The sequence below is a fragment of the Neophocaena asiaeorientalis genome, unplaced genomic scaffold (assembly GCF_003031525.2).
Source record: "Neophocaena asiaeorientalis asiaeorientalis breed wild unplaced genomic scaffold, Neophocaena_asiaeorientalis_V1.1 scaffold684, whole genome shotgun sequence".
NCBI lineage: Eukaryota > Metazoa > Chordata > Mammalia > Artiodactyla > Phocoenidae > Neophocaena > Neophocaena asiaeorientalis.
Genome location: NW_020174048.1, coordinates 5,768,446 through 5,795,293, shown reverse-complemented (window position 1 = coordinate 5,795,293; position 26,848 = coordinate 5,768,446).

The window sequence follows — 26,848 nt, the reverse complement described above, 5'->3', positions numbered from 1 at the left end:
TGACCCTTACTGGAAGTAGAAGTAAGTTAGGAGCAAAATTGTGTTTGTTAAGCCACTGAGATTTTGAGATTATTGTTATATCAGTTAGCATTCCCTAGCCAATTCAATGGGGGAAATATGGAGAAGAAAAATGTGTGACACAGGTGATTTTATGGACAGTAACTCACTAGCTGGAAGAGGGATTTAAACAAAAAACAAACATCTACACACCGCAAGAAAAACACCCTTGGTTCTACAGATTCTAACACAGAATTTGACTTATTGAACCATTTATATCAGAGAAAGGTTACATTCTAAAGTGAAAAATGGACAACGAGATTGACATTTATGCCCCCAAATACTATTTCACACTTGGAGATTTCTGAGAATGGCTTTTCAGTATTCAACACCTGGATGCCATTCCAAAGCATAGAACATACCATTTGTCCACTAGTTAGTATCATTGATCAGTGTTATTGAACTGTCAATGTATCTTTGTCATCATCATAAATCATTGTACTGGAAATTGCTGCAATTAGACATAAGAAATAAATCAATTGTACCCTGAGCTATCAAATTAGAAGATGTTTCAGAGACGTAGTATCATCTATATAGATACAGATATTGATGTCTATATCAAGGTGTCTATATATTTCTATCTATACACTTCAACATCTCTATATTTGGAATGTTGGTACACTGATTCCAAAATAAATATCTTGTCACTTGTGACCGATTTTTATGTTATAGGGTACAAAAAAGATCATTAATCTGAATCAGGTTAACTGAACCATGAAATAAGGCAGGCATGAGATTTTAGAAGAGTAAACTCTTTATTCCCTTAGAGACTTGCCATTTAATATCTGAAGAAAAAATTTAAATGATCTCAGGGTTTAAAAATAATTAATAGTAATCAGTAATTTATCACTAAGCACACCGGTTTGCAGGTTCATACCTCCAATACTTTTTTATTATTATTCTCAGGACTACTGTGCTCTTTTCACAGCCCTAATGGGATTGTAAATTGTCTTTGTTTGTCTTCACCTATTAACCTTTCACATGTTTTCTCTAAACATTCAAAACTAGATCTACCTATATAAGATGAGACTATCCATTAAACAATTCTCCAGTTAGTTATTGATAGAGTTAGAATATAAAAATATTAACTCTGATTTCTTTAAACTATTTTATTAAAAAGAAATGCCACGAGCATCTTAATTGCATTCAGGGCAAATGTATTTAAGAAATAATTGAATATCATTATTTAAAATGTTCCTATATAATTTGTTACAATTGTTCCAGATATTTATAGAGTTTTAACGCAGACCACTTAGGAAGCTTTCGGTTGCATGACAAGTATCATATGCTTTGTCCTAAGAGGTCTTGAAGTGATTTATATTGCCGCTTGGTGTACAACGTTACACATGATTTTAAATGGTCTTTAGGTTCTGCCTGAGAGATGACTGGTCATGGCTTTTAAGTTCCCATAAATAACAGCGCAAGCAACGGGGATATTCTTTTGGATGGAATCCAACTGAAAATAGGCATAGAGCGTCACATGGAGAAATGTGTTTGTCTTTTCCTTGTTGTCTTTAATCGTGGAATGGTACAAGTGATAAAACATGAATGAAAAGGCATGCTGAAACCTTTACGATGGGGGAAGTGGTCCAAACCCTTCCCTTCTCATCACACATGTAAAGAGATGAATGTAGATCCCCCATAAACATAAGCAAAAATTTGGTGTAATCATAGAGGACTTTCCCAAGACATAGGGTCTCACTCCATGAAATGCAGTCAAGGGACAATTCACGAAGCCCCTCTGCCTCTGACCTTGCATGCTAGGACGGCCCACCAGCTCCTGCTGCCCTGGCTTTGATTTGCAGCTTCCTGTACCAGGGATGCGGACTGGAGCCGGCAGAGCATTTGGCCTGTTGGAGATGTGAGGATAAGGGAGCTGGAGGGGAGGAACACAAGCCAGCAGGCCTGCTGGAGGTGAGTGATTTCCTTTATGCTGTAATCAGAAGGTGAAATCTGTGACACCAAAGTGGCTTAGTCTGTGAGAAACTAATGACAAGGGTGGCAAAGAATTTCTCAGCTAGTGTAATTATATTTTCTCAGGAAAAAAAATCAATGGAAAGGAGATACAAACAACTGGTTTCATTATTAAGAGTCTGTCTTTGGGCCAGATACAATCATTTTCTTTAAGTAGCAGAGAAGATTGTCATTTCCTGTAAAACAGCCTTGCAGATGGGTTCAAAAAAAACCTGTCAGTCTGAAAAAATTCACATGTCCTTCCCACATTTATCAATGTCATTCTAGCAGCTTTTCTTAGGCTTTTCCCACACTCATCAATGCCATAATGATACTGCAATGAACTAGAGTAGCCTTAAGATATTGAGTACCAATTTAAAATTCATATTTTATTTTGTTTTTAATAATGCCAGATAGTTTCTTTTCCAGTGTCTTTTATTCTAGATATACCAGCATTACCTGATTTTTATTTTATAGATCAGGTCCAATTATTGCCCTATAATAAAATTTGTTTCTCACAGAAAACTCTATTTTACACAAAGATATAAAAGGAATGGTCTTTCTGTTAATTGTTTCTTGTTAACTGAAAATTCAAGTTAAGTGGAGTAGTGGGAAAGTATGTATTTGCAGGGTTTTGTTTTACTTCCACTAACCTTCTCTGTGGTCTTAGACAAGTCATCTAATCTAAAGAACTTTGGTTTTGAAGATATGAGATTTAAAATAGAGAATCTTGAAGTGTCTTGCTATTGTAAAATTCCAGAAAATATAATCTAACCTAACATTAAATATGCAGATACACATAAGAAAAATAATCACCTGACACTAATGTTCACTTCTTCTCATTAGATAATTAGCCATACTTTTAAAATTCCCAATAACAAGAATGTTAACAAGGAGTTATGTTTGGGCAAATTATAATCACATTTTTTGTTTTTAATTAACTAATTTTATTTTTGGCTGTGTTGGGTCTTCGTTGCTGTGCACGGGCTTTCTCTAGCTGTGGTGAGCGGGGACTACTCTTCGTTGCGGTGCACGGGCTTCCCATTGCGGTGGCTTCTCTTGTTGTGGAGCATGAGCTCTAGGCGCACGGGCTTCAGTAGTTGTGGCACGTGGGTTCAGTAGTTGTGGCACTTGGGCTCAGTAGTTGTGGTGCACAGGCTCAGTAGTTGTGGCTTGTGGGCTCTAGAGCACAGGCTCAATACTTGTGGCACATGGGCTTAGTTGCTCCTCAGCATGTGGGATATTCCCGGGCTGGGGATTGAACCTGTGTCCCCTGCATTGGCAGGCGGCGTCTTAACCACTGTGCCACCAGGGAAGCCCTCTAATCACGTTTCTGAGTAAGGATTTAAATTTTATACTGGGTTAGTTTTAGGTTTCAGCTTATTTTAGGAAGTTTTAACAGACTTTCACAAAATAGTACTTGCATATTATTGTAATGCAAACATAAATAACAAAATTCAGTAGCACTAGTTATTTGCCAGTTATATAAAATTCCACATTCATATAAGATTTTAAGTATTGGTTTGCTTTGAAATTAATTAATATAAACTTAAGAGGACAGGTTTTAAGTCAAACATTGCAGCAAAGAGCCCCAAAATGTCCCTAAGCATTTCAAAGCCAACAAGTATTTTTACAATACTTAGTTCCTTTGGAAAGAAGTATTTCAATACTTTCTATGTGTGGTGGTGGAGGTATTTCCCCAGTGATGAAAAATAAGTTTTCTGGGATTTTTTTTTGGAAATATAAAAAAAAATTTTTTATTGAAATATAGTTGATTTACAATGTTTTGCTGTACATCAAAATGACTCAGTTATACACATATATACATTCTTTTATATATTCCTTTCCATTATGATGTATCACAGGATATTGAATATAGTTTTCTGTGCTCTACAGTAGGACCTTGTTGTTTATCCATTCTAAATGTAATAGTTGGCAGCTACCAACCCCAAACTCCCAGTCCATCTCAGTCCTGTCCAATCCCCCTGCCCCCCACCCTGGCAACCATGTCTGTTCTCTTTGTCTGGGATTTTGGATTGGACAATATCTCAACATCTTGGAACTTTCTTCATTCATTTACTCAATATCTATACTTCTAAGTCTCAGTAATTTACTGTTGTTGATTTTATTTTCCTGTTTGTAAGCTGATCCCATATTAAATTTAGGTCAGTACTCTTTGTTTTTATTGGCTTTATTTAAGAATCCTCTTGTTCATAGAATTTTAACGTTCTCCGTCTACCCGTGCTGCTTCCAACCATTTCCCCCCGCCTCAGTGTGTTTAAAGGTCCACTCAGTCTATTTTTTTCTAATCTCAACAACTATTTAACAGCTGTCCATGCTATTTGCTTTTGGTTTTCTTGTCCATTTCACCATTGCATGTTCGGTGTGAGGATGACAAATAATGTTTGTATTCCATAAGTCTCTAGATGAAGAGTCATATCTAAAAAGACACTTCCAAGTGTGATGTCAACCACAGGAAACTTAATTCTATACCCACAGTTGTGATTGAAGTTTCCTGTGATGAGGATGAACATACGGAATGGAAGTAAATAATTATAGCCAGAGGTGAACTGTGGCAGATTGATTGTATTAATGATGCAAGATCCTGCTCTGTTGAATTATTAGGAGTTTAAGTTATAGGTGTAGTAACTAGTCATAAAAGTATTGAATGTAGAAGAGCACCTTTAAAACTAGACTAGACCGAATGTATTAGATATATATGAACTTACCCTGGATTGGGAATTAATATATTGTTTCCAGTATAGGAGAGCCCAATAGGTTGGTTAACTGAAGCCTGGAATACATAGTTCCTAAAGACAGTGATTTGAAATATCAAAATTTTCCTGACTCCGCGAAGAGGTGAGTAGCTCTAAAGGTTCAGGAAAAGGGATACTGTAGTGGATAGATTAGGTGGGACCAGCTCACCCATTCTGTAACCGCAGTAACCTCTGTGATCACCACCCTTTGTAGGCTGGCAGTAAAAGTAGGAGAAATACCATGGAATTTGACTCTTTGATATTGGAATCCATAGAAGAAAAAGCTCAAGTGGCGACTCTTGATACCAAGAGACAAAATGAGCACTATTACTGTACAAATTATTGGAGACAGAGGAATAAACAAAGTATTATGAACCTCAGTGATCATTTGCAGTGGTTTAGGGATCCTCAGGTCCCTAGGAATGAACACATAGGCAACCTACTAAGGAAACAGTTGCCTATAAAAGCAGCAGATTTCCATGTCTAGTGGGGAGAAACCCAAGTGGAGAAACGGCAGTGGGAATTCATGAGTTCTTACCCAGGTCTCAGAAAAAGTCTGTTTACAGCCTTGTAGCTCCTTAACCAAAGGGTAGTCTAAACCCTTTAGGGAGAAGATCCTGCAACAAAGCCGTATCTGTAGACTCTGAATCTTCCTCTAAGCATTTTTTGAGGATTCTGTGGCCATTTACGAAGGTGTCAGTACCCTAGTAAGGGAAATCTGGAGACTATTAGATATTGCATATGAACTGATATCAATACCAAAGACCAAAACCTTCATTGTTAGAGGAACAGAGTGGTGACTCTGAGGCTTATGGAGGGAATCTTGGCCTGAGTCCGATCTATGCTAGTTATGTGCTTAGTTTCAATATATGTAAGACAGATAAATATGCTTAATTATGGACAGATTACCCATATGGCTAATAGGCCATAGAGTGAGGTAGGAATAATGACCCCCTAGTCCCTCACTAAAATAATAAACTGAAAGCAATATTGCATTCCTGGGGAATTGCAAATATTAGTGCCCCAAAAAGGACTTACAGGATCGAAGGGTATTAATTCCTATTACGTCCCCATTTTACTATCCTGCTTGGCCAAAGAAAAGACTGATAGATCTCTTACTTTGGATTTTGGTAAACTTAATCAGGTGCTGACCAATCACTGCTGTTATTTTGATATGGTATCTTTGCCTTACCTGCTGGAATTTGGTATGCATCTCTCGACCTGACAAATTTGTTTTCACCAAAATTCACAAAGATAATCAGAAGCAATTTGCTTCTACCTCATAGGGCAGCAGTATATCTTCAATATTTTATTGCACTGCTTTTTCAACTCTTTGTCTCTCTATTATTATACAGGCTTGAGGAATTTTGTTTATTTTCATAGTCTACAGAACATTATAACATCCCATTGATGATGTTATGTTTATTGGACTAATGAGAAGGCAGTAGCAAACAACTTGAATGCCTTAGTTGATCACAAGTATGCTGGAAGGTGGACTTCAACTAGAGGTATCAGTATGAACTCATGATATATATGACCACTAAATGGGTTTAGAACAATAATCCCGGTATCTGTGAGCACACCTAGTGTCTAAATCTTCACTTCCTAAAACCAGTTGCCACTAAATGGAACTAGAGAGAGCTGCTGGGGAAACGTACAATTCCAGATTTGATCTTGCAATTTGTCATGTAAGAATGCAAGCTTCATTAATTTGACATGAAAATGAAAAACATGTTAATGTAGCAAACATTTATTATATGTAAAATAACTAGTATAGAGAGATGCTAAAAATTAAAAATATTGTAAGAAAAAGATAAAAAGAAGATACTTTTTACAGAAAATGTCAGGTAATCAATATAGAAGAAATTATGCAATTAGGATATCTCAATTTTACAACTAATTTCCAATGTAAAATTACAAGGCATGGATCTTTAGTTGGGTGGTTAGAAAATAGGATTTTCACATGGTCTCAAAGAATTCTGCCAAAACCTAAGTATCAGTTTCAAAGTGGAATATGTTTCTTAACTTTGAGTGACCTGGTGGTAACCACCTTAGTACAGGTGATTCTCATCCTAAACAGGAACTTACTAAGAACCTCTTGATGATAAGCAATGGCAAAGGTCATAATACCTGTGTTGTATTATTGCTAAAATATGTAACACAGTCTACTCTTGAGAAAACAAGTCAAAATCTGATTGCAGATTGCAAATCTTACTGTTTAAGAAACCTAGAACTGGAATCTTCAAAACTGCACTCTCATGGGGAGAAAAAGATTTGAGACTATTTAGATTATGAAAATCTAAAGATAAAAAACTGGAAAAAAAAGGTGTGAAAAATTGATAGGATCCTGGATAGAAAAACAAACAAACAAAAAGTATAAAAGATTTTCAGGAGAATAGGGGAAATTGGAATTATTTAGCATATATTAGAATATGTTGCTGAATAGATGTTAGTATTTTAAACATGGAAATGGTATTATGATTATGAAAACCACATCTATAGGGTATTAATCTAGAAAAATTAGAGGTATATCATGTCTGTATACCTTACTTTTTTTTTTTTTTTTTTTTGCGATACGTGGGCCTCTCACTGTTGTGGCCTCTCCCATTGCAGAGCACAGGCTCCAGACGCGCAGGGTCAGTGGCCATGGCTCACGGGCCTAGCCGCTCCGCGGCATGTGGGATCTTCCCGGACCAGAGCACGAAAAAATAAGTGGTTGTAAATAAGAAGAATGTACCTGGGAACTGCTTTATCTGAACAATGTATACCACCTTCTTTTTTATTTTTAGTACAACTCTCTTTATTAGATGTATTTTTGTATATTTCTTCCCATTGATCACATGCACACAACCATGTACAGAAATGCAAATATCATTTCAGTCAACTTTTTGTTTTTATACAGCAGGTTCTTATTAGTCATCAATTTTATACACATCAGTGCATACATGTCAATCCAAATAGCCCAATTCATCACACCACCACCACCACACCCTGCTGCTTTCCCCCCTTGTTGTCCATACGTTTGTTTTCTACATCTGTGTCTCAATTTCTGCCCTGCAAACTGGTTCATTTGTACCATTTTTCTAGGTTCCACATATATGCATTAATATACGATATTTGTTTTTCTCTTTCTGACTTACTTCACTCTGTATGACAGTCTCTAGATCCATCCACATATCAACATCTTTCTCACTTACTTCACTTGGTATGACAGTCTTTAGATCCATCTACATATCAACATCTTTCTGACTTACTTCACTCTGTATGACAGTCTCTAGATCCATCCATGTATCAACAAATGACACAGTTTTGTTCCTTTTTACGGCTGAGTAATATTCTACTGTATATATGTACCACATCTTCTTTATCCATTCGTCTGTCAATGGGCGTTTAGGTTGCTAACATGACCCAGCTATTGTAAATAGTGCTGCAATGAACATTGGGGTGCATGTGTCTTTTTGATTTATGGTTTTCTCTGGGTATATGCCCAGTAGTGGGATTGCTGGATCATATGGTAATTCTATTTTTAGTTTTTTAAGGATCCTCCATACTGTTCTCCATAGTGGCTGTATCAATTTACATTCTCACCAACAGTGCAAGAGGGTTCCCTTTTCTCCACACCCTCTCCAGTATTTATAGTTTGTACACTTTTTGATGATGGCCATGCTGACCGGTGTGAGGTGATACCTCATTGTAATTTTGATTTGCATTCCTCTAATAATTAGTAATGTTGAGTAGCTTTTCATGTGCTTCTTGGCCATCTGTATGTCTTCTTTGGAGAAATGTCTATTTAGGTCTTCTGCCCATTTTTGGATTAGGTTGTTTGTTTTTTTAATATTGAGCTGCATGAGATGTTTATATATTTTGGAGATTAATACTTTGTCTGTTGATTCATTTGCAAATATTTTCTCCCATTCTGAGGGTTGTCTTTTCATCTTGTTTATGGTTTCCTTTGCTGTGCAAAAGCTTTTAAGTTTCATTAGGTCCCATTTGTTTATTTATCTTTTTATTTCCATTACTCTAGGAGGTGGATCAAAAAAGATCTTGCTGTGATTTATGTCAAAGAGTGTTCTTCCTATGTTTTCCTCTAAGATTTTTGTAGTGTCTGGTCTTACATTTAGTTCTCTAATCCATTTCAGGTTTTTTTTTTTTTTTTTCGGTATGCAGCCCTCTCATTGTTGTGGCCTCTCCCGTGGCGGAGCACAGGCTTGGGACGTGCAGGCTCAGCAGCCATGGCTCACGGGCCCAGTGGGATCTTCCCGGACCGGGGCACGAACCCGTGTCCCCTGCATCGGTAGGCGGACTCAACCACTGTGCCACCAGAGAAGCCCTGAGTTTATTTTTGTGTACGGTGTTAGGGAGTGTTCTAATTTCATTCTTTTAAATGTAGCTGTCCAGTTTTCCCAGCACCACTTATTGAAGAGACTGTCTTTTCTCCATTGTATATCCTTGCCTCCTTTGTCATAGATTAGTTGACCATAGGTGTGTGGATTTATCTCTGGGGTTTCTATCTTGTTCCATTGATCTATGTTTCTGTTTTTAAGCCAGTACCATATTGTTTGATTACTGTAGCTTTGTAGTATAGGCTGAAGTCAGGGACTCTGATTCCTCCAGTTCTGTTCTTTTCCCTCAAGACTGCTTTGGCTATTTGGACTCTTTTGTGTCTCCCTACAAATTTTAAGATTTTTTGTTCTACTTCCATTAAAAAATGCCATTGATAATTTGATAGGGATTGCATTGAATCTGTAGATTGCTTACGGTAGTATAATCATTTTCACAATATTGAATCTTACAATCCAAGAACATGGTATATCTGTCCATCTGTTGGTATCATCTTTGATTTCTCTCATCAGTGTCTTATAGTTTTCTGCATACAAGTCTTTTGTCTCCCTAGGTAGGTTTCTTCCTAGGTATTTTATTCTTTTTGTTGCAATGGGAAATGGGAGTGTTTCCTTAATTTCTCTTTTAGGTTTTTCATCAGTAGTGTATAGGAATGCAAGAGATTTCTGTGCATTAATTTTGTATCCTGCAAATTTACCAAATTCATTGATTAGCTCTAGTAGTTTCCTGATGGCATCTTTAGGATTCTCTATATATAGTATCATGTCATCAGCAAACAGTGACAGTTTTACTTCTCCTTTTCCAATTTGTATTCCTTTTATTTCTTTTTCTTCTCTGATTGCCATGGCTAGGACTTCCAAAACTATGTTGAATAATAGTGGTGAGAGTGGACATCCTTGCCTTGTTCCTGATCTTAGAGGAAATGTTTTCAGTTTTTCACCATTGAGAATGATGTTTACTGTGGGTCTGTCGTATATGACCTTTAATATGTTGATGTAGGTTCCCTCGATGCCCACTTTCTGGAGAGTTTTTTGCATCATACATGGGTGTTGAATTTTGTTAAAAGCTTTTTCTGCATCTATTGAGACGATCATATGGTTTTTATTCTTCAGTTTGTTAATATGGTGTACCACATTGATCGATTTGTGTATATTGAAGAATCCTTGCATCCCTGGGATCAATCCCACTTGATCATGGTGTATGATCCTTTTAATGTGTTGCTGGATTCTGTTTGCTAGTATTTTGTTGAGGATTTTTGCATCTATATTCATCAGTGATATTGGCCTGTAATTTTCTTTTCTTTTTGTAGTTTCTTTGGTTTTGGTATCAAGGTGATGGTGACCTCATAAAATGAGTTTGGGAGTGTTCCTTCCTCCACAATTTTTTGGAAGAGTTTGAGAAGGATGGGTGTTAGCTCTTCTCTAAATATTTGACAGAATTCACCTGTGAAGCCATCTGGTCCTGGACTTTTGTTTGTTGGAAGATTTTTAATCACAGTTTCAATTTCATTACTTGTGATTGGTCTGTTCATATTTTCTATTTCTTCCTGGTTCAGCCTTGGAGGGCTATACCTTTCTAAGAATTTGTCAGTTTCTTCCAGGTTGTCCATTTTATTGGCATAGAGTTGCCTGTAGTAGTCTCTTAGGATGCTTTGTATTTCTGCGCTGTCTGTTGTAACTTCACCTTTTTCATTTCTAATTTGAGTCCTCTCCCTCTGTTTCTTGATGAGTCTGGCTAATGGTTTATCAATTTTATTTATATTCTCAAAGAACCAGCTTTTAGGTTTACTTATCTTTGCTATTGTTTTCTTTGTTTCTATTTCATTTATTTCTGCTCTGATCTTTATGATTTCTTTCCTTCTGCTAACTTGGGGTTTTGTTTGTTCTTCTTTCTCTAGTTCCTTTAGGTGTAAGGTTAGATTGTTTATTTCAGATTTTTCTTGTTTCTTGAGGTAGGCTTGTATAGATATAAACTTCCCTCTTAGAACTGCTTTTGCTGCATCCCATAGGTTTTGGATCGTCATGTTTTCATTGTCTCTAGGTATTTTTCGATTTCCTCTTTGATTTCTTCAGTGATCTCTTGATTATTTAGTAACATATTGTTTAGCCTCCATGTGTTTGTGTTTTTTACGTATTTGTCCCTGTAACTGATTTCTAATCTTATAGTCTTGTGGCCAGAAAAGATGCTTGATATGATTTCAATTTTCTTAAATTTGTGCTTCCAGGACTTGGGTGGCTATTTCCTTTCCCATGTTAGCGAAATTTTTGACTATAGTCTTTTCAAATATTTTCTCAGGTCCTTTCTCTCTCTTCTCCTTCTGGGACCCGTATAATGTGAATGTTGTTGTGTTTAATGTTGTCCCAGAGGTCTCTTAGGCTGTCTTCATTTCTTTTCATCCTTTTTTCTTTATTATGTTCTGCAGCAGTGAATTCTGTCTTCCAGGTCACTTATCCATTCTTCTGCCTCAGTTATTCTGCTATTGATTCCTTCTAGTGTATTTTCCATTTCAGTTATTGTATTATTCATCTCTGTTTGTTTGTTCTTTAATTCTTCTAGGTCTTTGTTAAACATTTCTTCCATCTTCTCAATCTTTGCCTCCCTTCTTTTTCTGAGGTCCAGGATCATCTTCACTACCATTATTCTGAATTCTTTTTCTGGAAGGTTGCTTATCTCCATTTAGTTGTTTTCCTGGGATTTTATCTTGTTCCTTCATCTGGTACATAGCCCTCTGCCTTTTCATCTTGTCTGTCTTTCTGTGAATGTGGTTTTTGTTCCACAGGCTGCAGGATTGTAATTCTTCTTGCTTCTGCTTTCTGCCCTCTGGTGGATGAGGCTATCTAAGAGGCTTGAACATGTTTCCTGATGGGAGGGACTGGTGGTGGGTAGAGCTGGGTGTTGCTCTGGTGGGCAGAGCTCAGTAAAACTTTAATCCGCTTGTCTGCTGATGGGTGGGGCTGGGTTCCTTCCCTGTTGGTTGTTTGGCTTGAGGCAACCCAACACTGGAGCCTACCTGGGCTCTTTGGTGGGACTAATAGCAGACTCTGGAGGGCTCACCCCAAGGAGTACTTCTCAGAACTTCTGCTGCCAGTGTCCTTGTCCCCACAGTGAGCCACAGCCACCCCCTGCCTCTGCAGGAGACCCTCCAACACTAGCAGGTAGGTCTGATTCAGTCTCCCCTGGGGTCACTGCTCCTTCCCTTGGGTTTTGATGCACACACTACTTTGTGTGTGCCCTCCAAGAGTGGAGTCTCTGTTTCCCCCAGTCCTGTCAGAGTCCTGCAAGCAAATCCCGCTTGCCCTCAGAGTCTGATTCTCTAGGAATTCCTCCTCCCATTACCAGACCCCCAGGTCAGCATGCCTGACCTGGGACTCAGAACCTTCACTCCAGTGGGTGGACTTCTGTGGTATAAATGTTCTCTAGTTTGTGAGTCACCCACCCAGCAGTTATGGGATTTGATTTTATTGTGATTGTGTACATCCTTCTACTCCACACATCCTTCTACTCCGCCATCTATATACTACATTCTTGCATTGAGAAACTTGAAGGGGATTTATTCCTGTTAACATATTAAGCAAGAGTATCATTTTGTATTGTGATATTAAGAATTACTAACACAACATTGTAAAACAACTATACTCCAATAAAAATTAATTAGAAAAAAAAAGAATTCAGTTATCTCACTGTGTAGGCATATGGTATATAAAAGGCAATTGGTATATAAAAGGTATATAAAAGGCAATAAACATATATTACCATTTATCCTGCTGTGAGTTGGTAATAATATAAAATATTTCTCATATTTTAAAATTTGTACTGGGTTTCAAAAAATGTTTTATCTCATTAAACTAATTTAATGCTCTTCTTAACTAACATAACAAATCAAATTATGTTGGTCTCTGTCATAGTGGACTTACATTTTAATTTAAAATGATCTTGCCTATGTAAGTTACTTGTAACTAAAATTCACTATCTGGATGAAGAAGTAAATTTTGGAATATTGACTTCCTGAGTATAACTTGAATTTATAATTAGACATTTGATTAAGGAAGCACAAAGCTTAGACACATAACAGAATCAATGAACTGATTTAACAGAGTAATATAACTAGATTATTAATATGTCAATATAGCATACTAACTATAAGGATATTCAATGAATAATATTTAAATGATTGTAGTAAAATATGTGTTAGCTATTTAGGTGTTGAATATATTATTATAAAATAATGTATTTGTGTAATTTTGCTATGAATTGAATATCGATTGGCTGTTTATTCTCAATATTGATGAAGGGAATATGAAACATAGATTTATTATTATTCATCTGAAACATGCACATTTCTTCAGAGTTTTTTCTTTTTTTGATTCATTTTTATTTCCTTTATAAATTAATGACTGTTCACTGTATAATCAAATGTCTTCCGCAGTAATATTTTACTTTCATGTTTCCAGCAAATACAAAGATTGTTGTTTTCTTCTAAGTAAATTAAGTTGAATTCTATTGTGCCCTTAATGTAGTTATAAGATTACCCAAAGAGTTTATTTACAAGTAGATAAATCTTGCTTGTTTAAGCTTAAACCATTAAAAATATTAATATAATTTTTATTAAGGTTTTTCATTTTTCCTTCCAGGAATCCATCTTCAAAACCCTCCTTTCTCCAGAAAAAATTGTGTATAATGTTAAGGAATATTACTGCAAGCTATAATATCTTGACATATTCTAGAAACGCAATACTCTAGGATTTTTGAAAGACTCTCCTCAAAGTTATAATGAAAAATACCGTAGAATCTTATTCTTACTTCCATCAGTAGAGACCTTATAAAGTGTACAATCTGTAGAGATAATAATAATGATAAAGATAATTATCAATGCCTTATCAGGGCAGTGATGTATTAATGCTCATATAGTCAAAGAGTTTGTCATTTCAAATTAAATGGTTGATCCTGATCATTGCTAGAGCAAAATATACCATGATGTGATCCAGGATCAATCCATAAATTCTGAAACTCGAAACCAAGTAAGTTATCCTTGTTCTAATATAGTTTGCCTATTGCTAAGGATACATACCTATTAATGGAAAGTGGTATTACTTCAAGACAGTAACATAGGGGTGATCTGTAAGAATCCTGGCATATATTGGGAGGCTTAATCAAAGCAATCAAAATAGACTCAAAAGTACACCAAGAACAGAAACATTAGTATTAAATCAAATTATATCTATTATTTAATCTAAATTTTCAGAAAATAGCATCCTGAGTAGATGAATGAGGCAGGTAGAGCCACATCTGGCAGAAAGATTGGAGATGATTGAAGAGTTTTAATTTTTTTCTAAAAGCTCCATATTAAAGTTGTAATCTGAAAGACAATTTGCCTTTACTTTTCTTATCATTTGATTTTTCCTTCTTGTTAAACACTCATAAAACTATTTAGCATTGGATGTTTCTGTGCACTTTCTTTTTTCATTTACAAAATGTTGTTTTGGTGAAAGTCAGCCCAATTTCACAGATTTTTGCATGCTGACCAGAAAGCAGATGTGTCTATGCAATTTTGTTATTTGCTCAAATTATTTCACTTGCTCTGCAGACATTTGGCAAATTAAGAACTGGAATTTCAATTTAATTGTGACAGAGTTTTAGTTCATTTTGTTGAATGTGATAATTAAATACCAATTGCCTGAGCATAACATAGATAAAGTACAATTTTAATGTGTATATACAATAAAGTATGAACTGAATATGTATGCACTAATAAATTCCCCTAAGTGTGGATAGCAACTTTCCTACAAGGTTGATATGAAAACTAAATGTATAAATGGAGAGCACTTTGTAAATTTTAAAGCAATGTCGTTTCAGCTATTATTAATATCAATTATAATTGATATTTAGAATGATGATATGGGTGCCCTCTAATTCACTGAATATCTTTGAATTATTGAAAAATTCTATTTATTTTTTCTATAGCTGAATCCCTGTTATATACTATTTTAGTAATGTAGTCAAAATGGATTTTACCTACTATCCCTTTTTTGATAAGATCTAGATGTCACAAATAAGATAAGGTTTCTACAAACCATGACCTAAGGAGAACTACAAGTGTTTTGTTTTATTTGTTTTTGCAGTTAAAGCCATCTTTATCTTCAGATGCTCATGATTTCTGCTTTGACCATTCAGTTTGAATAATGGACTTGTACAATTTTTTCCAGCACTACTATGAAATGTGTGTTTTAAGTATGGCATGTTATATATTTATATACATTTGTTAGACTCATTTTGCCTACTGACATTATTAATTTATATTTGAAGATAATTATGACAATTTGTTGGAAAAATTAAAACATTAAACTCTATAACAGTTAAGTTAAAATGTGCTCTGGCATTACTTATAATTCAAAAAATTTAAATGATCAAATTAACAAAGAATTATGTTAACTTATGCATCTTCCTTAAATATTTATTTTAATAGATATTTATTTCCTATCTTTTTGAAAGTAATTTGTATTTACTAATGTAAAATTCAGAAAAAAAGGTGATATATAAAAAAGAAAATAAATATCACTAACATTAGCCAAAGTTAATATTTGCATCTGCGTCACTGTAATTTTACGCAGCTTTTGAAGTGGAAGCCCTATATAATCCCCCAATATGTAGTTCATTATATATCACCACTTATCTCTTTGCCTACTTGTTTATTTATAGTTTTGTATTTTTTAGATAAACTCCTTATTAGAATATTTAAACATTTTAGCAAAGCAAAGATGATATCATAGTATGCATATATCAATAGTTTAAACTTGTACTAACATGGAAAGTTGTTTTAATTTTTTAATAAAAATATATAAAAACAAGATGTCAAATTTGTCTCTAAATCTTTGTTTCTATATTAGATTATTTTATGTTAATGCATACCTAACAGCAAGGTTACTAAGTCAAATTTTATATAATGTGTTAAAGGAACTTTAAAGAAATACCAAGTATCTTTCTAAAAAATTTGCAATAATTATGCAAATAACATCAGGGTATAAGTGTGCCTATATTACTGCACTTTGAAAAAACCTGATGTGATAATCACTCATATTTTTAATTTGTAGGCAAATTAAATTTGTAGGCATAATTTAAATTGTAAACAAAGTCTAGTCTACAAAGTTTCAGAATCTCTTTTTCTTTTTTTTTTTGAGGAGTTTGAGGTTTCCCAACATATGGCAAATTGGATAAATTCCTCACTCATTGCTACAAGGAAACTGCATTCACTGTTATATAACTTATACACATTTTATTTCAATATCATTCTTTATGTTATTTAAATGTTCTTATTTTTTTTGTTTAGTTGATTTATCAAAGACAGAGTAGTGTGTAAAAGGCTTCCACAATAAATATTGCTTTCAATTTCTCCTTATATAAATTTTATTTAGGAGATATTTAATGCTATATATTCATGCTCAATATTTATTCTTTGAAAATTATAACTTTTATGATGTTTCCCTCTGTATCTCATTTAATGCCTTCTCTTTTGAATTCTTATTTTCTAATATTAATAAAGCCAACTTTATTTTCTTATTTCCTTTACCTGGCAAGGCCCACCCTTCTATTTTAAAAACAATGTCAGTTGTGCTTGTTGTATCTACTGTAAGTTGCATGTAATTATATTAAAAAATTATTAAAGTAGACACAAGTAATGATAGATAAAAGACCCAATAATTAGCATCCAGGTCCAGTGAATGCACCCATGTAACCAGTCAGAACAGTAACTAGGTCATTTCCAACACATAAGAAGCACAGTCCCCTTATGAAATCCCTTGCTTCTTATTAAACACTTAACCTATTTCTGTTGTAATTGATATAGCATGGTTTTATCTCAGTCACTTTATTTCTAAATTTTGTTGTGTTTATCTGTTTTATCTATTTTTTCTCTGCCACATATACTATATTTACTCTTATTTTCTCCAGTGAAAGGAATCCACCCTGTTTTTATTACATTTTTTAAAATTGCCTTTATATTTCTCAAAATGTTACCTTAACCCACATTTCCAAACAGAATCATATTTAAGTTATATATAATAACTTTTGACTCCTTCCTAAAATAAGGTAAGGAATTTAGCATACATTCACATTCCTCATTCTCCCACTTCCTGACATCAAAAGTATAAAGATTATTCTCCCAGGACCCCTAAGGGTGAGGACACTGTAATATAATGTACAATATCCTCAAGCAAACACCATTACAGGGGAGACAGATAGTAACACAAGGTTGCTATTTCTTCTATTACCCTTGAAACTAAATCAAGCCAAAGGGAAATTCACAACAACATAACTCAACAACAGACAACTAATACCAAAGCCTCAGATAGCCATTGTAATTGATCCACAGCCAGTGATGGTTGGGTGTAGTGTCCCTGGATTTCATCTTAGTGATATATTTGAAAATGTTTTGAGGGGCCCAGAAAATGAATTTAAAAATCAGTAAATGAAATGCTTACAAGAATATTTTAGGTAACAGTGTCCCATAAACTAAGTAAGAGATTATGACCCCCCAAAAAGGATATATTAAGTCCACCATTTCAGAATATTTTGTAGAATATATGGATTTCATTTCATTGGGGTAGTATTATGGAAATACAGTTTCACTTGGCTAAGCTTTTGATAGATCTTGAGTGGCAGTGAACTTTCAGTTCCTGGAAAGTTGTCAGATCATGGCTTTCCTTGAGTTGCCATCTTGGTACAAGAAATAATTCTTCAACTCAGAGTTGGATGTGGGAGAGAAGTGGGATTCTATTAGGAAAACTGAGAATTCCATGGAAACATCTGTGAATGAAAAGCTACTTCCCCTGTAGTGTGATGGTGAACTAAGGAAACAACTTTGATCTATTTTGAAATTCTCGACATTTTAATATTTTAGTATTTACTATAGACATATTTTCACAGAAAAATTATAAAGGTGGTACCATTTCCACATACCCCACACTCTGTTTCCCCTATTATTAACATAGAATATTAATGTGACTTATTTGTTGAAAGTAATGAATCCAAAATAATACATTATTATTAAGACCAGACTCTATTCAGATATTATTAGATTTTTACCTAATGTCCTATTTTGTGTATGTTCCAGGAGCTCAATAGGATACTATGATCTATTTAATTGTAATGTTTTCTGGATAGCTCTTAGCCTTTCTATCTTTTTGATGAACATGAGAATTTTGAGGAATATTCACCTGGTACTTTGTAGAACATCTCTAAATTGGGATGCATATGATGTTTTTTTTAATGGTTAGACTGAGATTATGTATTCTTGGGAGGAAGACCACAGAAGTAAAGCCTCATTCTCTACACATCACACCAAGAGTATTTACTATCAAGTTAGTTATCACTGCAGATGTGAAAATAAACTACTTGACTGAAATAGTGTTTGTTAAGGTTTTCCACTATGAAGTTACTCTTTTGTTTTCTCCTCTTTCCATACTGTACTCTTTGGAAGGAAGTCACAGTGTGCAGTCCACATTTATGGAATGCAGAATTATGTTCTACTTCCTTGAGGGTGGAACCTCTGCATAAACCATATAGCTTTCTTCTGCATGGGTTTGTCTGTTCTCCCCCAGTGGTTTATTTATTTAATCATCCATTTATAGGAGTATGTGTTCATTGTTGCTTATTTATATTTGGGGTTATAATCTGATACCACTTTATTTATTTTGTTGCTCAAATTGTTGTAGCTTTGGCCTTTGGGTGTTTTGTTATTAAGCTTCTGTGTCCTGTTCATATGTCCTCTTCAATGTGTGTGGTTGTTTGTATTTTTGTCTGTTATTTGTTTGTTGTACTTTTTACATCCTGGTACTACCATATGATCCAGGCTCAGTTGACAGAGCAAGGAGAGACATGTGTATATACACATATGTATAAGTATTTCTTTTTAAAAATTTTACTTATTTATTATTTTTGGCTGTGTTGGGTCTTCATTGCTGCATGTGGGCTTTCTCTAGTTGCAGAGAGCGGGGGCTACTCTTCTTTGCGGTGCATGCGCTTCTCATTGCAGTGGCTTCTCCTGTTGTGGAGCACGGGCTTTAGGTGCGCGGGCTTCAGTAGTTGTGACATGTGGGCTCAGTAGTTGTGGCGCACAGGCTTAGTTGCTCCGTGGCATGTGGGATCTTCCCGGACCAGGGCTCGAACCCGTGTCCCCTGCATTGGCAGGCAGATTCTTAACCACTGTGTCACCACGGAAGTCCCATATTTCTATATGTAACCATCCATATCTATATTAAACTAAACAGTTCATGCTAATGTCTCCAATTCTAATTCATTACCAGGTGGGTGGGGCCATTCTAGTCTCCTCTTTTTCCTTGTCTGTAAATACCTACTCCAACAGTGAGAAACCTGGCTCTAGCCATCTGTCATTCATTTATTTAATTGTTCAACTCCAGCATAACTGTAGCGTCTATAATTTTGATCAATCTAAAAATTTACTGAAAACAAGTTTTGGTAAATTTTTGTCCAAGAACATTCTTAAGACTTCCACCTTAAATTCATACATATAAAGAATTTGGAAGTCAGCACTTTTGTTTATACACAACAAAAGGTGAGAAGTCTGAAAATCAATAACTTCTTGGACTCATGAAGTCACAATGCAAAATGCCACCTGAAATCTGGAGGGATGGCATAACAAGAGAAACACAGCTGATATACACTTACCTGCAGCAGAAGCTGCTGAAGCCTTAAACCAGAACATTTAATGGTAATTTTGAAGAATTATCAGAAACTAAATGTGCACTAACATGAGAGAGAGAACCTCCAGGGGCACGCTTTCTTGGGCTTTACCATCCAGAAGTTTAGGCGGTTCTCAGGGTGAAGACCTGCAAAAGGTCTAATTCTAGGAGCTTCTCAGGGTGAAGATCTGCAAAAGGTCTCATAAAAGCTCTGGGAAGGGGAGAGGAGGATTAACCCTTGTGAAATACACTGAGAGCTTCCTCCATAACAAAAACCTGCTCTCCAGAGGAAAGGACTTACAGAGCTTTAGCCCAACTATGGGAAGGGAACACAGCCAGAGAAAAGATGAGAAAATTTTTATATTAATAATTGAAATTATAAATTTTAATACATACTATAAACTACTGGAAGTCAAATCTAGATCAGTGAACTGAGTAGAAAAATCCAGAAAAGAGATGCCAGTTTATATAAGAATTTAACATATGATGAAGTTGATATTTCAGTTTAGTGAGAAAAAAGATGGATGATTTAATTAATACATGGAGATAACAAAACTCAGTACTTGCTATTCTTTAGGAAAAATAAAATAAAATTGGAAATATAAACATATTTTACCAAAAAGGGGAAGGGGATGGATTCAAATGAATTAGATAGTTAAAAACTAAAAACAAACAAATAAACAAAAACAACAACATAGATATCCTGTAAAGATATCTTGGAGAAATTAAAAACTAAGACAAAAGAAAAATTTCTTAAGCAAGACATATCAAGGATACTACAAAAGTGCGGCGTGCTAGACTATATAAAAATAAATAAAGCTTTGCATTAGAAAACATCCTATAAACAAACTCAGTAGACTGCCAGTCGAGCTGCAAAAGTAAATGTAATATAGAATTCAGCCAGAGGTAAAATTCTATGATGAACAGAGGTTTTAAAACAAGAAAGTGAGCTACACTATAATAAAATTGCAAGAGGCCATGAAAAGATAATTCACAGAAGAGAAAATCCAAATGTTTCACCATGCATATAAAAAGATGTTCTAACTCAGCTATGCTCATATAAATGAGTAATAGATTGACGATGTGATGCCATTATGCTCACAAACTTGTTTGCAGTGAAGTTACAGAAAATAAACTAGATAAATACAAGGGTCCAATTATGACAGACTTTGTATGCAATGTTACATAATTTTAACTGAATTCTACAGTCAGTATGGAGATAGTCAAGTATTTCGGACATGAGAAGAAATGGGGAAAAAGAAGATGAATTTGTAAAGAATCATAAAGAATTTGTCAGGGGAGGGAAGGGGAAGCTGGGACGAAGTGAGAGAGTGGCATGGACACATATACACTACCAAATGTAAAATAGATAGCTAGTGGGAAGCAGCTGCATAGCACAAGGAGATCAGCTCCTTGCTTTCTGACAACCTAGAGGGGTGGGATAGGGAGGGTGAGAGGGAGACGCAAGAGGGAGGGGATATGGGGATATATATATACGTATAGCTGATTCATATTGTTGTACAGCAGAAACTAACACAACATTGTAAAGCAACTATATTCCAATAAAGATGTAAAAAAAAAAAAAAGAATCTGTAGAGAATTGGAGTCTAAAAAGTCATTTCCAAGTCATTTTCAATGTCGTTAACCAAGATAAGAAAGAGAAGAGATAAAACAGATTTGGAGGCTTGAGGATGATTATCAATTCCTGTTCCGTACCTAGGATAAAATAGTCACTAAGAAGGTGCATATATTTCTAAGGGACCTATGGGTTGAGGATAAAACTCAAGAGTCATCATCATGTGTAAGTCGTAGTTAAGAATGGAAGTGAATAATCACTCCTGGAGACAGTGGAGCATGTTTTAAAGGGCTTTTTGTGCAACGCTGGTGACACCCAGAATGAAGTGTTAGGTAATGAACAGGGAAGTCATGTATCAATGCTCCATACATCGGGTATTATGATCACAGGGCTGATGGTAGCTATTCTTCTGAAGCTGCGTTTTAGAATTCTTGGAAATAAAAAGAGCAGTAGTGTTGTTCTTTCTGTTCTAGACACATTATGACAGATCCTACTGAGCAAAACAAAGCTGTAAAAATCATGTTATAGATTAGAATACAATTCACTATGCATGAGTGCCCACTCAAATTAGCATATTTACTTGGCTCCAAAAGCTAAATGTGAATATATCCTCATTTTTGTTAGTTGGTTTGTTTATATCTAATTTGTGATATTTAGGTTAAACTTGTTGACTGACTGCTCACAGGAGCAAAATTCTATTTTACTTGGAAGAAACCTGAGTGGAATTTTCTCTGAAAAAGAATGAGTAAAGTGAAATAAGGTTAATAAGACTGTTTTGATAGGTAGCCTTCCCTAAAGCTTTGTTTAATAGCATCTTTCTATTCATCACCAATGCTCATCTAGTTCCTTAAAATATAGTGACTGTCTGCAGAGTTCCTGTATCTGCCTATGTACCACCATGATTATTCAGGACAGTGTTTTTCACTTTTTAAATTCTCCTGGCTAGGGGCTTCCTTGGTGGCTCAGTGGTTGAGGGTCCGCCTGCCGATGCAGGGGACACGGGTTCGTGCCCCAGTCCGGGAGGATCCCACATGTCGCAGAGCGGCTGGGCCCGTGAGCCATGGCCGCTGAGCCTGCACATCCGGAGCCTGTGCTCCGCAATGGGAGAGGGCACAGTGAGAGGCCCCCGTACTGCAAAAAAAAAAAAAAAAAATTCTCCTGGCTGGGAAAGCAAATCTTATGGTCACCCGACTCAAATAATACAGTCCTATTTTAGTTTACTTTATACTGTGTCATTACACCTCTTATAATTTATTTCAAGTAATTCTACAATTTTTATACAAACATTTTCTATTAACATCCTATAGTGAACTATACTTTTCTATCACTCATTTGTATATTTGTGCAAGTAATTAGTTCATTCAGCACTTATTGTGTCAAGAAAGAATCCATACTCTTAACAAAATAAATAATTGTTGAGTAAGAAAGTCTATCATTAGAATACATAATTACAATATAAGAAGATAAATGAAATAAGAGCTGTAAATAAAGTCATTTGGTATTATGTTGGAAGAAATTATTAACCATGAGTGTCTAGAGATCCAGGAAAGTCGTCCTAGAGAAAGTGAGATTTCAATTGGGTGTTGACTAATAGTAACTTACAAAAGTTAAGTTTATGCTGAGCTTTCAATCTTACAGAATTGACAAAATCAGACAAATCTCAACTAGACCCTGAGCATGGAGATGTGAGCAAAGTTTATCTTTATTTTTATATTCCCAGAACAAACACAGTTCTTAGTATATAGCTGATTTATAATAAATGCTTGTGGCTTGAATAAATAAGTGAATGTGTTGGGAAAGGACATAGAAAAAAACGCAAACTCTCCTTTATGTCTCCGAATTCAAGCCTCCTATTTAAAATTACACCTATTAATCAGTGCTTACTTGGATTTGAGATTAAGTAATAATTTCAGGTGGATTCTGGAACCATTTTATAGTACCAATTCTGATCTATATTTGTATTTGCCATATATAGTCAGGTAACCATTTTTGATCAACCTACCATTTTTATGTAAAAGGTTCTATCCCTTGGGGTATTCAGGGACATAAGAAAGTACTGACTTCTAGGAATTTATAACCCAATGCAAGGGGTAAGACTCTCCATTAAGAGGCAGACTCTTGAGAGGCAGGAAATGTAAATGTGCTGCATGAGTGGTGTGGGAATACAATTCTATATAATTGCAGAAAAGAAAGATCACTGAGCTAGAACTCGGAAAAGAAAAGAAAAATAAATCTTCTTGAGGAGGTAAGAGTTGAATGGAAACCTAGAGGTGAAATATTTTAATATTAAGCAAAATGAAAAGACATTGTTCAAAAGTGACACAGTTGATCTGAAGATCGGATTAATCCTTTTAGATAACTGCTTCATTTAGGGTATTCAGGGTGCCCTCTGTATACTCCTGAATGTTGTAGACATAGTATCAATGAGACAATAAAATATTTAGTGGTGATTATTGGAAAGAACAAAATACATTGTATACTAAAGTTCCTGTGTGAATATTTAATTAATTATTATTATAATTTTAAAAAGTGATCCCTTTAGCTATTAAAAAAGTCTGAGTAAACATATTTCTTTATTATGGATTCAGATGCAGATGGGAAAGTAAAGACTGTCTATATAGGTGGTATTAATTTTAAGTCCTCTGTATAATTATATTTCTTAAATTATAACCCCCTGTATAAAACACCTCACATGGCCTCATGTAAACATATAAAAAATGCTTTTTCAATGAATCAGTGAATAAGTTATTGAAATAAAGTAATCTAGGCTTTCCAGCTCATTTTGTGAACTAGCACACCAGAGGGCTCTCCAAACATGTTTTAATCAGCAGAGTTTTTAAATTTAATTTATTTGTATTATATTAGATAAATCATGTAAAATATACAAGAAGAAAAATGTAATCATTAATACAAGGATAGTGAAAAAAACTTGTATGCTTTATTTCTTCTTATGTTTCAATTCATCTGAATAAATGTCTACATATTTAGAATGTTCAGAATTATCATGTTTAATGTGAACTCAACTACCATTTAAAATTACCACCATCTCTCCCAAATCTAGTAGGGGACCTACATTTTTAACAACAACTTTAGTAGTGATCTGTTTTTCTGGTGGTAATTCCTGAAAATTACAAGAAAAACTATTTTTAGTCAAATATTGCAATTGAATAACCATGTGTCTTGTCCATAACCCTCATTGTTATCCCTTGTCTTTTTTTTTTTTTTTTTTTTTGCTCATATTCAGACTAAAAAAGAATAGCTATTCCTCTCTTGGAATATGCATTTAAAATAAAATGAAAGTTCAGATTTATATTTAAATAAAATTATGATTCATACATATTCCATGCAATTCTAAATATAGGGAATGGCAAGAGGTACTTTTAAACAAAACAAAAAATAAGCTTATGTAAGAAGACATGTCTTGTCCAGGACCTCACCAGCAATTACCTGACCTTACCCTGATTATATTACTTTATCTACTTTAAGAAGGGATGTTGGGTCTGAAAGAGGAGGTTCAGTGCTTTCATTCATGTAAGTGTTGACACATGTATTCAGATTCCTATTTTTAACTTTGCAAGCCATTTTGTAGTTTAGAAATAACATAGCTCTGAGCAATTTTTGCTTGTTTGCATTCAATGTTTCTCATACTGAGGGTCAGGAACTCTAGCCATGGGGTCACTGAGGATCTCTGAAGACATTCAAAGAGACTGTTGATAAAGAATTAAGGATAGGTAATTAGTGCAGCCATTTCCTTGCAAGGAACCATATGTCAAAATTATCCATATTTACCACTGTATTGGTGTCACCATCCTTGTAACCTTCTCTCACCCACAAACCACTCATTCTTCCCAAACTTTTCTAACAATGACCGCTATCCTGATGTGTATATATATATATGCCATCTTCCATTGAAACCCACTTTTGGTATTGAAAAGCAAAGCTTTCACTGTTATGAAACAAGTTCTCTCTCTCTCTGTCTCTGTCTCTCTCTGTCTCTCTGTCTCCCCGTCTTTCTGTCTCTGTCTCTCTCTGTCTCTGTCTCTCTCTGTCTCTGTCTCTCTCTGTCTCTGTCTCTCTCTGTCTCTGTCTCTCTCTGTCTCTGTCTCTCTCTGTCTCTGTCTCTCTCTGTCTCTCTGTCTCCCCGTCTTTCTGTCTCTGTCTCTGTGTCTCTGTCTCTCTCTCTATATATATAAATATATGTATATATTTCTTCAACTACAACTTTAGAAACTCCCAAGCTTTACAATTAGATTACTTTATTTGGGTTCCAATTTGATGGAGCTCTTACCAATTATGTTCCAATCAAATTTTATTTCTTTTTGAACACTGTAATTCTTAGGTTAAAAGGTATATATCTTGATACAGAATTGGTTTTGGTAACCAGTTTTCCAACACTTGTGTTTCTCAATAATGTGGCAATAAACCTGCTTTAAACAAAATTATCATTTTAATTACCTAGAATAAATACACTTGCATTTAAAAGAAAATAGACAAGAATATTTTAAAATTCAGATCAAATTAAATTAACATCAAAGAAAACATAGGGACTAATAGACTCACTAAAGAGATGAAATGCAGATATTGTAACAGTTATGGAGCAGAATAAAAATCATTTTTTGAAAATTGTAACTAGTAAAATAAGAAAAACAATCACCAAATGCCAATATAGCTGAAAAAGCAAGATCATAAAATCAAGATGGGATAAATATGGCATAAATATACAGTAATTTGCAAATAGACATCTGAACAACATGAGTCACTTAGCAAGGTGACAGCAAAGTATATTTAGAATTTATATTTAGATCAAGAGAAATCTAAACATTTAGAATTATAAGAAAAGGAATAGCACTGGTAATTGGTACCACATCGGCTAGGGAAGGATCAAGAGAAATTGTTAACACTTTCCTTTGAATATAAAAGTACATTTTAACACCTAATTACTTCTTTTTGGCTATATTAACATACAGTGTATAATAATATATAAATTATTGTCAAAAGACCCAAACTATCATCTTAGAGTCAACACTCTAGAACAACTTACATTTTATAGACAGCCAGTGATGAATTGACGGTCCAGATTAAATACATAGCAAACCGTACACCCATTAGATTAAAAATCATTAAGATCATGGATCTTAAATTTATAACAATTGATATTTTCTTAGTTGAAAATATTGGCATATAATTGGGAAACTTACACCTTAAGGAAAAAAGAAGAAAAACACTGAAATGAGATTTATGAGGAAAATAGTTGACTATATAATTGGAATAAAAAGAAACATACATAATGGGAGATCTTTGGCAATAGTAGATGAACGCAGTTCAAATGGACCTTAGAAAACCACAGAAATAGATGACACTGTCTCAAACAAGAAATCTCAAGAGCGAAAAGATGATTTGTTTTTATATTTGGAAAGAACAATCATGTGTCTTTCAAGGGGTTAGGAAAAGGAGTTTAACTTGAAAATTAG